Source organism: Nelumbo lutea, chromosome 1 (assembly GCF_056320005.1).
Source record: "Nelumbo lutea isolate HS-2025 chromosome 1, American lotus-T2T, whole genome shotgun sequence".
Classification (NCBI taxonomy): Eukaryota; Viridiplantae; Streptophyta; class Magnoliopsida; order Proteales; family Nelumbonaceae; genus Nelumbo; species Nelumbo lutea.
In genome coordinates, this window is record NC_142684.1 from 214,889,502 (window position 1) to 214,895,248 (window position 5,747).

The 5,747-nt window shown below is 40.4% G+C and overlaps 1 pseudogene; it reads right to left on the reverse strand.

Annotated features, from left to right (window-relative positions):
- Positions 1-372: 372 nt before the first annotated feature.
- On the reverse strand, positions 373-2,376 carry LOC148880913 (cationic amino acid transporter 1 pseudogene; annotated as a pseudogene).
- Between the last annotated feature and the right edge of the window lie 3,371 nt (positions 2,377-5,747).

Genomic DNA, 5,747 nt, shown 5'->3' on the forward strand with positions numbered 1-5,747 from the left:
CTGAGATCACAAGAAGAGAGAATTCTGCACCCTGCGAATACTCTCTTGCCGCCTCCTTCCTGCAGCCGCCACCTCCAGTAGTTCGATCTCCTCCTCTCTACAGGAGTAATCAAGATTCGATCTTGATACCAATCTTTTGGAGAAAATATTAGTTGGAGCTGTATTCACAAGCCATCCAGTTGATTCTTGCAAAGGGTCAAGTTCTTTTGGAAGAACACTGCTGATTCTGCTCCACCCTGCATTGCGTCATCTTCAGTGGGAGCAGATTTTGGATCCTTCCTTGGGCGTGAACACCTCCATTGGGAGATACTGTTTCTCTGTATCAGGTATAATCCCTTCCTACTTCTTTTGGTTCAGATTTGGTTCAGTTCATGGTTCAAGAATGATCCTTGAAAATATGATTTTCTAAATAGGAAATACGACTCCCAGTTGAAGGGAGAGAAAAATTTTTGAAATTCGACCCCTTATTCTGCAATCTTTGCGCGTCCATATGATGGATATCCTATCCCTTCAGGAATGACAAGAAAAGAAAAAAAAAAAACCAAGATCATATTCGTATATTCATCCTGCTTCACAGGTCTCTCTATTGGCAGCGGAATCAGAATGTGGCGTGGAAATTGCTGCTGCACTAGCAGCTCCTGCGCCCTCCCTAGCCACATCGTATGTTGCATGAAGCCCGACAAGCAAGTAATAAACGACCAAGATAAGCGTCCAAACAATAAATCTCATATAAGACGCCACATCAAGCGAACCCAACAAGAAAATATGGACAGCAATGGTAGCTGAAGGCAACCAGGGAAATAAAGGCACCCCCCATAGCTTCGGCTTCTTTGCCTCCTTAACCATAATCTTCAATCCTAACGTTGCCAAAAACCAAATCGGCACTGTTACACTATAACCAATCCATCCTTTATCATCGACTGCCCAATATACGGCTGTCCCTATTGATGATGCCAGAATCAACGTCAGGAACCCAACCAACATTCTTCGGTCATGGGTGGATGTCTCACCAGCCACGTAGTATCGCCTGACGAGAAGAGCGACAGCGACGAGTGAAAACACGAAAAGGGTAGAGATAGAGAGAAGGTTTGAGAGGATATCAAGATCAGTGAAGAAGCCCACAATGGAATTGGCAATTGTCATCACTACTGTGGCATTCACCGGCGTCCTAAACTTCTGGTTGATGATAGCCAGCCATGGTGGAGCCATGTGAGTCCGCCCGATGTGAGTGAAATACCGCGCCTGACCAATGATGTTGGCCAGTAACACAGTGGTCATACCCTTCAATGCACCCAAAGCAACTATATACTTGACCCAGTTCATGCCGACGGCCTGGAATGCCACCGTGAATGGCGCATTGACGTCAATCGTTGTATATGGCTGCATGAGGCACAGTGTGGCCGCAAGGATGCAGTAAAGGACTATAGTGATCAACATGGATCCGACCAGGCCTATGGGTATGTCGCGGGCTGGTTTCTTAGTCTCCTCGCCCAATGTTGCTACACCATCGAACCCAACGTAAGCAAAGAAGAGCACAGCCGAGGCTTTGAACACCCCTTGAACTCCATACGGGGCAAAATCGGTGGTGATATTAGCGAGGTTGGCCTCGGTAAGCCCAACAGAAATAATGAGGAAGAGAACGGCAATATGGATGACTGAAGCCACTACGTTGAAGTGAGAAGACCCCTTAATGCTGATAGCGGCCATAACGCCAACGGCGGCCGAGATGGCAACTGAAATAGGGTCCAGGTGATTGTAGTTTTTGTTGAAGCCAGAGACCACAATCCGGAAGTCGTCTGGCTTGTGGTTGCATAGAGTCGCGAAGTAAGACGTCCATGAGCGCGCCACACCGGCCCCAGCCACAATATATTCCAACAAAATGTTTCCAGCTGCGATAAAGGCCGCAAAATCACCGAGCTCCACTCTTAGGTAGGCAAATGAGCCTCCTGCCACTGGGATCTCAACAGCAAATTCGGTGTAGCAAAACACAGAAAGCATAGCAGAGATTCCAGACACCACGAAGGAGAGGATAACAGCAGGGCCAGCATCGTTCCTTGCCTCAAGCCCTGTAAGTACGAATACCCCTGCACCCATTACAGCACTCACACCGAACCAAATTAGATCCCACCATGAAAGGCTTTTCTTCAACTCGTTCTGGCTCCGGGCCCCTACCTGGTTCAGCTCGATTTCATCAAGTGATCGAGCAAAGGCACGGCTTTTGAGTCTTGGAACTGTTTCACGTAGTGCCTTGACATAGCTCCCCCAGCTCCGAAACGACTCCTCCGGAAAGAAATCATCTTTGCTGCACCTACATCCCCTCCTCTTAATTGCATCACCATCATTAGATTGATCTCTACTGCTCACCATGGTCGCCATAGTCCTGCTATTACTAGATGGTTAGAGTTTTTATTCAAAACCCAAGGCCCAAGCAATATATATCTGTGGGCTATATGCTGCAGAGACAACAAATAAACATAAAAGCTGAAACTGAAAACTGGTTTAGTTTAGTTTTGGAGTTGGTCTGATATTGCCATGACCCTGGAAACCCCTCCTGTCCCCCTCCTACTCATAGTAGAAATGATGCTTCTCAACTTTGAAGAAAGGACTCAGAAACACAAAAGGTGTGCATTACTTAAAGAAGCAAAGAAAAACATTTCAACTTCAACCATACATCTGAGACATTAGTTATTCAAGGTCTTCATCATGTACTGTTGAAGAAGAAAATCAAGAGAAAATGTATAAATATCTTCAAGTGCAAGAAAGCTTCAGATCTTTATTTACTAGAGATGGAACCAAAGGTTAATTCTTAAAAATAAATAAAAATACTTTAAAAATGTAGAAAAAAAGTAAGAAAGACTAATATTTAGTTCAAGCATTGAGCCTCAACTTTATTGGGTGCATTCAAATTAAAATCTGCATGCTTGAAAAGCCATATATGCTCATCAAATGAATCAAAATTAATCTAGGTTTTATCCGCTCTCCGGGTGAATGACCAACAGAGATGAAAGACGCCATGTCTAAGCGATAGAGCCCCCGGGAATCCAAATCAGCTTTCGATGACTCTATTGGCGAATGTCACCACGAAATAAATTGTTTTTCTTATTTCAGAAAGAAACCCCAAAACCAGAGAGATCAGAGAGATGGTAATGAAAGGGGTTCGACAAAAGTTAAAAAAAAAAAAAGAAAAAGAAATCATAACTCATCCAAATTAAAGGGTTTTGAACGAATAGCACTGCAAATGAAGAACAAGAAAGGGACGTTTACTTGCCTTGAATTAGAAGAGCGACCAGTGCTTCAAGCTCTGCTGTCTACCCGCCATGGAACAGCCCTTAACTACAAATCCTACACCACAAAAGGAACCATCGGTCGGACCTCCAAGGCCCAAACCCCCAACACCGATGAAGGCGGGATCTAATCCCAGATCTCCGCTACAAATTAACCAGCAAGCCATCTGGGACCTTCTAATTCCGATTTTATTATAATTCTAAAAAAATCGCTCTTTAATATTCATTCTATCTATTCAATTTTCTCGAATCCTCAATTTCTTTGACTTCACCATTCCTCCATTTAATGCTGACACACCGTTATATTATTATTTAGTACAATGCCATGCACGTGTATATATCTATATATCTAATATATATATATATATATATATATAATGAGATTTAGGATAATTGTTACCCCAATGAGATCTTTGTTGGTTGTTATTTGTCCATGACTTATCTAAGATAGTGTACAAGGCCTCTGCCCAAATATTCTCTAGGACAATGATGAGAATAAAAATTATCATATTTTTATTCTTAATTATTCAGTCTTTTATATTTAATTAGTATTTAATTAGATTCATTATTCTTGTATTTCGATTTAGGGCACGAAAGAAGGCGTCAGGAAAAAAACAAGGCTAATCGGGTAATTTTGTATAGTTTCAGCACCGTTTAGTAATTTGAGTATAACTCTCCCATCCGGACTTCGATTAAGATGATTCAAGATGCATTGGAAAGATAAGGAAGGACTATACAACTTTCATGTTTTGAATTTTGATAGATTTGGGCTACATTGCAGTCAAAATCGGGCCCAAATTCTAAGCAACTCATAGGGAAGCCCAGTTCGCGGTAGAAGCCCAATTCGCAGCAAAAGCCCAACTCACAGAGAAGCCTTGTAGCAGTCCAATTCGTTGAAGAAGCCTAATATGAATGCACGAATAAGAAACTACAAAGAATCCTATCAGATTTAATTTTCTGATGTAATTCTAGAAAGATAAAGGAGATTGAGATTACTAGATAAGAGATAATGATAGGATTAGATTAGAACTTTCTATTTTTGAGGAAGAACTCCAAGAAGGAGTTGGAAACAACCCCTCCTCCAAAAGCTATATAAAGAGCGGGGGGGGGGGGGGGCGGGGGGGGAACTAGCATCAATCAATCTCTGGAGCAATCAAGGAGAAATCCTCCAAGAGAACTTCAGCCTTCAAGGAAGCAGTTGGCAACGCAAGAGGAGAAAAGGACGAAGCCAGCAGCAAGGAGAAGAAGTTCATCGATCACAACCTCAAGGGGTGACATCATGAGTTCTTTCTTATACCTAATTTGTTTAATTTCCTTTATCATGAAATGATCTATTTGTAGCTATGGCTGTGAAAAGCCTAACCACGACCATGGATTGATCTTTATTTAATTCTGCCAAGCTATTTTTATTTTCATATTGTCTATGAGTTATTATGCGTAATGCAATTATGAGCTCGGCCACCTCCTAGTTGATTTGATTTATATGAATGAACCGGAAGGGGAATTCATATAAAAGACTAAATAATTCATAGTATAAATTGAATGGTATATAGGAATATATATACATGATTCATCTGATGACAAAGGTTTTTCATAGAACTTACTGCATCTCTATCACGAGAACTCTAGTCGAGAGATCGAAGGGTTACTTGATAGAAGTAGATTTGATATATCCTAAGAGGGAATATTAAATAAATTTGGAAAAACTTTAGCTTATGAAAATAATAAATTATTTTGGTTAATTTAATAAATTGATATCCGTTGGAAGGGTTAGGTGGACCAATAGTTCTAGCGCTTTCAATTAAATCATTGCAAGTTCAGTCATTGATTGACTTTATTTATGTTCTTTCTTTTTCTATCTTTAATTTTCAGTAGTTCCTATTGTTAGAATTCGGTTGTTCAAATAATTGAGGGAAGTTATAGTTCTAATACTTATTTTGTTAAATCCTCGTGGGAACGATATCTTTATACTACTTGATAAGTAGTGCACTTGCTAGGGTTATATAATTATAGCTATCAAGTTTTTGGCACCGTTGCCGGGGATTTAATCTTAAAATAATATTAGAACTTGTTAACCATGGTTAATTTGGATTTTGCTCTTTATTTAATTTATTCAAATTTTTGCTTTGTTCAGATTAATTAGTGTATGATACGCACTAGGGTTGAAACACCTCCAGCTCACACAAAACTCCTCCTTTCCATTGTGCAGGCCCCTATTCTAGATTTAAACATGATGGATGAGAGGGGAAAACATCAGAAGTTGCAAATACAAGACCTGGAGGATCCGGTTTATGACAACACAGGGAAGTTTGTTTTTCTTTTTTTATTATTTTTTTTGCATTTATAGTTAAGTTATTTCCAACTTTTCTTTTTAGCTTACATTGAAGACAATATGTAGACTAAGTGTGGGGGGGGGGGGGAAGAGTATGGGATTTTATTTAATTCAAAAAAAAAAAATCAAAA